The 11,063-nt window shown below is 35.7% G+C and overlaps 1 non-coding gene across 1 annotated transcript; it reads left to right on the top strand.

Annotated features, from left to right (window-relative positions):
• Window positions 1-10,515: 10,515 nt before the first annotated feature.
• Window positions 10,516-10,620, top strand: LOC123232724. The gene has a single exon (XR_006505245.1). It is a non-coding gene; the product is annotated as a U6 spliceosomal RNA (small nuclear RNA).
• The last annotated feature ends 443 nt before the right edge of the window (window positions 10,621-11,063 follow it).

Genomic DNA, 11,063 nt, shown 5'->3' on the forward strand with positions numbered 1-11,063 from the left:
AGACCATTGCATACATAAAGCATCTATCCTCTCACAGTAGTTTAAATTTTCATCCATTTCTTCATTCACAAGAGAAAATTTTTCCATAATTAATAGATTTTAGAAGTAGATTGGAAAGATCATCTAGTCCAAACTTATTTTACAAAGTAAGAAAATAAAGTGTAAATTAGTTATATGTCCAATATCACCAACAAGCTAGTGACCAATAGAAGACTAGAACCCAGGTCAAAACACCAGAAAATGTTTTCTCCGTCACCTTTCTCTGATCCAAATGACTTGATCCTTCTCCCTTTATAATTTAGTAACTTGGTTCCTATAAAGGACAGGCATCTAATATAGAACAAAGAGAAAGCAGTTTTACTAATCCCTTACTTATATTGCAACTTTTTTTTAAACCCTTACCATCCAGCAATTTGGAACTATGCCTGAATGGCTATAAAACTGTGCATACCCTTTGATCCAGTAATACCACCACTACATCTGTATCTCAAAAAGGTGTAAAAAAAAAAAAAAAGGAAAAGGATTTACTTGTACAAATATATTTATAGCAGCTCTTTTTGTGGTGGAAACTGAGAATTGGAAACTGAGAGGATGTCCATCAGTTGGGGAATGACTGAACAAATTGTGGTATATGATAGTGATGGAATACTATTGTGATGTGAGAAATGATGAACAAGATAATTTCAGAAAAAGCTAGGAAAGACCTTCATGAACTGCTACAGAGTAAAATAAGCAGAACCAAGAGAACATTGTACAATGATCAACTGTAACTTAGCTCTTCTCAGCAATACAAGGATCCAGGACAGTTCTGAGGGACTTATAATGAAGAATGCTCTACACTTCCAGAGAATTGTTAGAGTCAGAATGCATATCAAAGCAAACTATTTTCTCACTTTAGTTTATTTGTGTTTTGGAGGGAATGCTGGTTTTGTATGAGTATCTCTTACAACAATGACAAATATGTAAATGTTTTGCATGATAATACATGTATAATCCTGATTATATATTGATCAAATTGCTTACTATCTCCAGGAAGGGGGAAGAAAGGAGGGAGGGAGACAATTTGGATCTTATAACTATAGAAAACTTATGTGGAAAATTGTTACTACGTGTAATTGGTAAGATAAAATATATTTTCAAGAATAAAAGCAACAAAATTGTGGAAAATTTTTAAAAAGGCGAGGGGACAACTAGGTGGCTCAGTGGATTGAGAGCCAGGCCCAGAGATAGGAGGTCTTGGGTTCAAATTTGACCTCAGATACTTCCTAGCTATGTGACCCTGGGCAAGTCACTTAACCCCTACTGCTTAGCCCTTACCACTCTTCTGCTTTGGAACCAATACCAAGTATTGATTCCAAGACAGAAGCTAAGAGTTATTTTTAAAAATTGTGGAAAATATTCAAAAATAATTTCAAAAGAGGAAACCAAAGCAAACAGTTCATTTTTGTTATTGTCATACTAACATTAATATACATACTTAAAATTAAATGATAGTGCAAAAATAAATCTATATGTTCAGGGGAAAAAATCCTTTGCCTTAGTCTTAGAATCAATACTATATATTGGTTCCAAGGCAGAAGAGCAGTAAGGGCTGGCGATAGGGGTTAAGTGACTTGGGAAGGTTCACATAGCTAGGAAGTGTCTGAGGTCAGATTTGAACCAAGGACCTCCCATCTATGGGCTTGGCTCTCAATCTGCAGAGCCATCTTGCTGCTCCCTTTCTTCTAACTCTTGTCACCTCCACTGCTTAGATGTTCAAAAAACAACAACAGACACACAACTTAACTAACTGGATGGAACTGGATTCACTGAACTGAATCATTCAAAAATTATAGAGAGGACAGCTAGGTAGCACAATAGATAGAGTGCTGATAGGGTGCCAGGCCTGGAATTGGGATATCCTAAGTTTAAATATGGTTTCAGACACCTCTCTAGATGTAAAGTTAGGCAAGTCACTTAACTTGCCTAGCCCTCGCCATTCTTCTGTCTTCAAACAGACAGAAGGTAAGGGTTAAAAAAAAAAAAAAAGTATAGAGGGAAGATAAAGTCAAATTTCTTAAGTAATGATTCCTACCACTTTCTCAGTCTTTTAGAGGATGGCAGAGATTGAAAGCATCCTTTTAAAAATCTCAAAGAAAGGGAAAAAAAAAAAAGAATAATCTCAGAATAGGGAAATGTCACCAAGAATAATATATGGGCATAATAGTATAGTGGAAAATACACAGAACATATTAAACCCCAGTTCTCCATTTACTAATCATGCAATCTTGAGCTCAAGGCCTCTCACCTATTTCCTCACCTATAAAATGAAGATGTGAACATCTTGTCCAACCTACCTCAGGAATATAAGGAATCAAATTAGAAACTGGATATGAATGTATCTTGTAAAATTATAAAGTACTGTAGAAAGATGTGATTACCTGCAAATAAGGATATAATTTCAGTGCATTATCCCACTAACAAAAAATCCATGTCAGTCTCTGTAACCTAAATAGGATTTTGGACTCAAATTAATAACTTTTCGGGGTAGGGAAGAACTTAAAAGTTGCTTCTCTTCAATATTATGCCTATCAGTTTCATTTCCCCAAGTGATATAATGGAGAGAGCAGTGACCTAGGGAAAAATCTTAATAATTCTAGTATTGGTACTCATTATGGAATTTGGGAAAAATTGTTTTCCCCTTAGGATACCAGTTTCTTTTATAACTTGTAGGATTTGGGTTTTTCCTCTTACATCTTTCCAAGTTTAAGTCCTCATATTCCTTAAATTCTTTGACTTCCTTGTAGCATATTTCCGGTTATATTTTTCTGCCTCTAGTAGTCATTTTCTTACTCCTCTCAAATTTGTCATATACTCACTGTCCTGATGCTAGCACCTCTTCTTGAGAGGTGATCACTGGTGGTATAAACATGGTAGTGATTATAGTAAAGTGAAATGGAGAATATAAGTTCAAGAAGTCCACTTATACTTTTTATAAATATTCTTCCTTTTCCTCTTCTCCTTTCAGTGTAGCTATTATTCTATATTGTAATTGACACTGATTTTCTTTTCATCTCTATCTAAAAGTTCCTCGGTTCCCCAAGTAGTAGGTTGCTAGAGGAAATCATGAAACTCCATTGACTGGTCACACTACAAAATTTATACTAACTTCACTACTGCATGTGAATCATTTTATCTTTTATTGACTATTATATTCAGCTACTACTACCTCCATCACCTTCCCTCATTGGTTCTCCAAAACTGCCACTTCTCTCTTACTCTCAACAGCTAAGCTTGCTCCAAGGACACCTGATGTGAAATCTCCCCTCAATTCCCCTTGTTTAAATTTCTTAATGTTCTTACCTATCCTCTTGCCTCTTCAGATGAGAGGATGAGTTAGCCCTCCTCTATGATAAAGCTAATCCTCTCAGTCTATGGCTTTGATCCCATTTTTTCCTATCTCCCTTAGAAATTTGTTCTATCAATCATTCCTTGTATTTCATGCATCATCAACCTCTCCCACTCTCCTGGCTTCTTCCACTCTAAAAAGGAGCAGATCTTCCTAGCACATTGCTAAAGGAAATCATGGAAACTCTACTGATTGGGCAAACTGCACTACCAACCTTAAAAATAAACAAGATGCAAAACCACAGCTCAACCTTAGTTCTTGTTCTTCATCAACTGTCATGATTTTCATTTAAATTTGCCGTCTTTTTGTATGATTTGGGGTTTTGGTTTTAAAAAATTACTCTATTACAAAAATGAATAATATGGAAATGGGTTTTGAGTGATAATATATGTATAATCCAGTGGAATTGCTTGTCAATTCTGGGATCAGGGAGGGAAGAAGGTAGGGAGACAAAAAGAACCATGTAACTATGGAAAAACAAACATTTTTTTAATAAAAAAAATTTTTAATAAATTTGCCACCTTTATGCAGACAGCATAAATCTAAATATCACTTCCAAGATCTCCCCCACCAGAACTCTATTTCCTCATTTCCAATTGCCTACTGGACATAGACAAGAACTTGAAGGGATTTTAGAGATCATGTAGTCTGATCTTTTTTTCATAACTGAGGAATTGAGGCCCAAAGAGGCTAAGTGAATTGCTCAAAGTAACAAAGGAAGCACATTTTGTAAATAATTTTTAGAAGAATTTAGAATTTTTAGAAGCTAATTTTTAGATCTTCTAAATGTAAGTTCATTACTCTATTCACTGCCTCACCAGTAACTCAAACTCACCATGTCAAATGGCTCATTTTCTAACCAAGGAGGGTGTTAACCTTAGAAGATCTATGTGCCTTCATTTCACTTGCAGTAGACATCAAGATTCATAATCTACTCAAGCACAGTGAGGTGATAAAGAGACTTGAGCCATATTATTTGAGATGTGGTATCATCACAAAGGTGTCAAGGCATAAGATCAAATTATTCCAGTATGTTAAGTGTACATTGTGTCAACCAATGGAAAATGAAGAGTTTCAACCTTGTGAAAAAGTATTTATAGGGAGCCAAGATGGCAGAAAGCAGGCCAGGATGCAGCTGAACTCTCCCAAAATTCCCCTCCAAACAACTTTAAAATAATGTCTCAAATCAAATTTTGATACCTCAAAACCAACCAAAGGTCAGAGGCAGATATTTTTCCAGTGTAAGACAACTTAGGAAGTCTGGAACAGAAGTCTATAACACTGAGATGAGCACAGGTCACTGTAGGGCAAGAACACCAGCAGTGGGCCTTGGAAACAGCCATAATGACAGCCAGCAGCAGCTTTGGGAGCTCTCAGCCCAGAGATGGTAAGAGAGTTGGACAACTGGTCAGAGATTACAGGAGACTCTTTGTTGGTACTAGATATAGTGAGTGCTGACTGGCAATTCCACTGCTTATAAGCAGTTCTGGGTCACTGTTCCAGAGCAAAAAGGAACATTTGTGATCAGTCACAAGGAAGCAGGGGTTCTGGCCACAATTTTAGGGACAAGAGGAATGCTAGTACTTATGGCTGTAGGGAAGCAGGGGCCCTTCCTGGGTAAAGACTAAAGCACAGATTAATGACCACACCTCTCCCAGGCTACCACCACCCTGGAAGCACTAAAAACTTGTAGATCCCCAGAACTAGCTCTAAAAACAGCTGAATGAAAAGCTCTGAAGATTGGCACAGTGCCTCCCTACCCCTAGGTGAGCAGAATCCAATTTTAACAAAGGTCAAAGTCAAAAAAATAGGGCGAGAAAATTAACCAAAAAAAAAAACAATAAGTTTGATACTATAGTCACAGAGAAGATCAAGACATAAACTTAGAAGATAATGCGAAAACATCTATAAGCAAAGTCCCAAAGAAAAACATTCATTGGACCCAACACCAGCAACTTGGAAAAGTTAAAGAAAAAGATAAAAGTGATAGAGGAAAATTTGAGAAAAGAAATGAGAGGGAAGCAAGAAAATTATGAAAAGAGAATTAATAGCTTAGTAAAAGAGGCACAAAAATACCTTAAAAAACAAATTGGCCTTATGATGAAAGAAACACAAAAACCCACTGAAGGAAAAAAAAAACCTCCTTTGAAAACAGAGTAGGTGGGGCAGCTGGGTAGCTCAGTGGAGTGAGAGTCAGGCCTAGAGACAGGAGGTCCTAGGTTCAAACCCGGCCTCAGCCACTTCCCAGCTGTGTGACCCTGGGCAAGTCACTTGACCCCCATTGCCCACCCTTACCACTCTTCCACCTATGAGACAATACACCGAAGTACAAGGGTTTAAAAAAAAAACACAGAGTAGGCCAAATGTAAAAGGAGGTACAAGATTCACTGAGGAAAAAAAAAAAAAACTTAAAAAGCAAAACTGGCCAAATGGTGGGAAAAGAGGTTTAAAAACTCACTGAAGAAAATAATTTCTTAAAAATTAAATTCATGGAAGGAGGAAAAGATGGAGGGAGAGAATTTTGATCATATAACTTAGGAAAACTTCTATGGAGATTTGTTATTACATGTAATCAGAAAATAATTAATTGTAATTTAAAAAAATAATTAAATTGTCTCAGTGGAAGCTAATGACTACATGAGACATCTAGAAACAAACAAAACCAAAAGAATGAAAAAAGAAGAAAATGTGAACTATCATCAGAAAAACTGATCTGGAAAAATAGAAGGGAGATGATTTAAGAATTATTACTACCTGAAAGCCATGATTGAAAAAAAAAATCCTAAACATCATCTTTCAAGAAAATATAAAGGAAAATTGTCCCAATGACTTAGATGTAGAAGGTAAAATAGAAATTGAAAGAATCCACCAATCACCTCCTAAAAGAGACTCCAAAATGAAACCTCCCTGGAATGTTATAGCCAAATTTCAGAGCTTCCAGTTCAAGAAAATATTGCAAAGCAGCCAGAAAGAAACCATTCAAATATTATGAAGTCACAATTGGGATCACAGAAGATTTAGCATCTTCCATGTTAGAGAAGTGGGAGGGCTTGGAATGTGATATTCCTGAAGGCAAAGGAGTTAGGATTACAATCAAGAACAATTTACCCTGCAAAATTAAGTGTAATCTGTCAGAGGACGTAGCGGGTGAGGAAGAGAGGAATGGATACCTAATGAAATAAAAGACTTCCAAGCATTCCTAATGAAAATACAAGAGCTGAATTGAAAATATGACAAAGATAAATATGAAGAGTAATCATAAGACTCAAAGTTAAACTGTTTACATTCCTTTAAAAAAAAAAAAAGAATACATTGTATCCCAACTGAAAGGGCAGTTTTCTTCCCAATATGTCTCACCTCAGTAGAGAAAAATGCCCTCTTCAGAATAAAATACTAATTCTAGTGTGTTCCACTGCATATTAGTAAAACAGTTTCCAAACCTTGGTAAAATACAACAATACCTATAAATGGCTGAACTGTTAAAATCATCAGTGGCATCTATTATCACCATTATCTAATTTTTTGTAAGTAACCCTCAAATACAATTCTCAAAATGGAGACTTAGAAAAGTCTTAGAGGGATTAAGAGTGAGCATGCAAGAGTAAACAAAAAATAGATGCATTTTCTACATTGATTATTTTGAGGAATGTAACTTAGTAGGACAGACAAGTGGTACATTTCAGTATCAATATGTTTTATCTAAGTAGAATGTAATGTGAATTATTGAGAAGTAGTAGTCTGGTATAACAGAAAGAGTACTGATTAGCAGTAACAAAAACTATTTTTTAACTCCAGCTCTATTCCTGGGCCTGGAGTCAGGAAGTTCAAATCTGGCCTTAGACATCGACTAGCTATGTGACCCTGGGCAAGTTACTTAATCTTTGCCTCAGTTTCCTCAACTATAAAATGGAGATAACCACCTCTACTTTGAAGAGTTGTTTTGGGGATTAAATGATATATTTTAGTGCACTCAACATGGTGCCTGGCATACACAGTAGATCCTACACAATACACACATATATACAGGATAAAAAAAAATAAAAATAATAGTTAAGATTTACTTAGCATTTCCTATATGCCAGACACTGGGCTAATCACTTTACAAATGTTTCATTTGATCCTTAAACAACCCTAGGAGAAAGATGCTATTATCCTTATTTTAGAAATAAGGAAACTGAGTCAAATAGAAGTTAATTGACATGCCAAGGGTCACACAGGTAATAAATATGCTATCTAAAAGCTTATTCCCTTCCCCCCCCCACTAGCTGTATAACTTTAAGTAAATAATCTACCTTTTCTAAGCCTCAGCCTTTTGCAAGATGAGGATAACAATACCTACATTACCTACTCCACAGAGTGGTTCAAAGAATCAAATGGAATTCATATAAAGTACAAAAAGTTCTCTATTAATATAAACTTTTACTACTATTACTTCTCAAGATAGTAAAGTCCTAATAAAATATTGTATAAAACAGTGGTTCCCAAACTTTTTTGGCCTACCGCCCCCTTTCCAGAAAAAATATTACTTAGCCCCCTGGAAATTAATTTAAAAAAAAATTTTAATAGCAATTAATAGGAAAGATAAATGCACCTGTGGCCATCACAGCTGCTCTGGATCACTGCAGCACCCACCAGGGGGCAGTAGCGCCCACTTTGGGAATCACTAGATAAAATATCCAATGATTTAAAGACTTGAAACCATCTAAAATGTTATCTTTTATGGGATTATAGTAGTTGAAATATCACTTGAAGCCCAAAAGACACCATGTCATAATGGATAGAGAACTCATCAGTGACAGATATTGGCTGTGTGACTCTAGGCAAGTTGTTTAACTTCTCAGTAATTCATACATTTCTCTAAGAACATAAATTTAACAGTACCAGATCTCGAAACGTACTACAAAGCAGCAATCATCAAAATAATCTGGTACTGGCTAAGAAACAGAATGATAGAGCAATGGAGTAGGTTAGACACATAATATTCAGTGGTAAATGACCTTAGCAACCTAGTGTTTGATAAACCCAAAGATCCCAGCTTTTGGAATAAGAACTCACTTTTTAACAAAAACTGCTGGGAATATTGGCAAACAGTATGGCAGAAGGTAGGTATAAACAACTATCTCACACCTTATACCAAGATATGGTCAAAATGGATATAGGATTTAGATATAAAGAGTGATAACATAACTAAATTAGGGGAACAGAGAATAGTTTACCTGGCAAGAGAAGAATTTATGACCAAAACAGAGTATTATAAGATGTAAAGTGAATATTTTTGAATATATTAAAAGGCCTTTGTACAAATAAAACTAATGTAACCAAGATTAGAAGGGGAAACAACTGGGAAAAAATTTTATAACAAATGTCACAGATAAAGGTCTAATTTCACAAGTTTATAGAGAACTAAGGCAAAATTATAAGATTACAAGTCGTTTCCCATTTGACAAATGGTCAAAGGATATGAAGCAAGCAATTTTCAGATGAAGAAATCAAGGCCATCAATAATAATATAAAAATGTTTTAAATCATTCTTGACTAGAGAAATGCAAATTAAAACAACTCTGAGGTACCACTTCACTCCCATCAAATTGGCCAATATGGCAGTAAAAGAAAGTGATAAATATTGGAGGGAATGTGGCAAAATTGTGATACTAATGCATTGCTGGTGGAGTTGTGAACTGATCCAACTATTCTGGAGGGCAATTTGGAACTATATCCAAAGGACTATAAATCTGTTTATACCCTTTGATCCAGTAATACCACTACTGGGTCTGTATCCCAAAGAGATAATAAAAAAGAGGAAAGGACTTACTTGCACAAAAATATTTATAGCAGCTGAATGGGGAATGGCTGAACAAAATTGCAGTACATGTTGGTAATGGAATACTATTGTGCTATAAGAAATGATAAGCAAAATGATTTCAGAAAAAGCTGGAAAGATTTGTAGGAACTGATGCAGAGCGAAATAAGCAGAATTGGGAGAGCATTGTACACAATTACAGCAATGTAGGATGATGATTATCTGTGGAAACTTGGCTACTCTCAGCAATGCAATGACCTGGGACAATCCTAAAGGACTTGTGCTACGGAAGGCTATCCATTTCCAAAGAAAGAACTGTTGGAGTCATCTTTCACAAATGTATTTATGGTTTTATTTTGGGATTTTGGTTTTGTATTACTTTGTTCTTACAACAATGACCAATATGGAAATGTGTTTTGCATGAAAATAAAAATAAATTTTTTTAAAAGGAACATAAATTTAAGAGGTGCCAATCTGTACTGATGAAAGAAGGTCCTCACTGGGGACTGCTGTTCACATTGATATTATAGTTTATAGTTTGTTTGGTTTTTTTAAGGGAAGTTACCAATTAAAGTACACTGGCATGCACTGTTTTCTCTTCCAACTTAGCAGTAGTTTATTGATGACTGATTCTATAACCTATTATTACTCCATTCACTTAAAAAAAAATCAATGTTAGGAAGAGGCTCTGCTTCCACTTTGTTTCCTCCTGATCTGTTTTATTCTCATATATAAAGTTGGAAAAAGAAGATATAGGTGGAAATTACATTATAGCTGCATCCATAAAAGTCCTGATGTTTAGTTAAAAATTTTTCCTGGAGATGGTTCAACTAATTACCCAACTGAAATGACCACCTTCTGTACAAAAATAGTTCATTCTCCAGAATTCAGTTTCTGTTAATGGTTACCACCAGTAACTTACACTTGAAACCTGAAACATAGGCTTGTCCCACTCAATCATTCCCATATATCCAATTAATTTTTGAATCCTATTGATTCTACCTTCAATGTTTCAGTCATACTTTCCTTTCTGACTCCTGATGCTGTCACCCTAATATTAGGTTTTTTTAACCTCAAATATTAAGATGGACTTAGAGATAGGAAGACCAGTTAGGTTTTCCCATCCTCTAATCCATCCTACACATCACTGCCAGAGTAATTCTGAATGCATGGCTCTTATTATACCACCTTTTGGCTAAAAAGCTGTCAGTGCCTCTCCAATAAAGTTCACACTCTTCAATCACAATGCAGCCTCAGCCTACTTCTCATTACCTCATTGCCAATACCTCTCTATGTACACTTCATGCCATATCAAAACTGGATTATTGTGCTTGCTTCAGCAGCACACATACAAAAATTGGAATAATACAGGGAAAATTAGCATAGCCCCTGTACAAGGCAGACACAGATTTGTGAAGCAATACACACACACACACACACACACACACACACACACACACACACACACACAAATTGGACTATTCGCCAAACATATTCCACATTTTGCCCCATTCTGCCTCTAGACCTTTGTTTATGCTGTTCCTTTCTTCTGGAGCCTCTTTTTTCATCTCTAAAACAATCCCACCTACTGGCAATATAACATATTAGTGCATTAGTCTTAGAATTCAAACTCTTGGGTTGGAGTCCAAGCTCTGATTCTTTTTAGCTCTATGACTATGGACAAGTCATTTCATTTCTCAGTATCTCATCATCTGTAATACTTTAGGTGTCAAAGTACTAAAACTACTTGTTACAGAGAAGAAAGCAACATATAAACCTTAAAATACAAGTTATTCATAGGTATAGATTTGATGAACTGACACCACACACACACACACACACACACACACACACACACACACACACACACACACA

Source organism: Gracilinanus agilis, chromosome 1 (assembly GCF_016433145.1).
Source record: "Gracilinanus agilis isolate LMUSP501 chromosome 1, AgileGrace, whole genome shotgun sequence".
In the NCBI taxonomy this organism is placed as follows: domain Eukaryota; kingdom Metazoa; phylum Chordata; class Mammalia; order Didelphimorphia; family Didelphidae; genus Gracilinanus; species Gracilinanus agilis.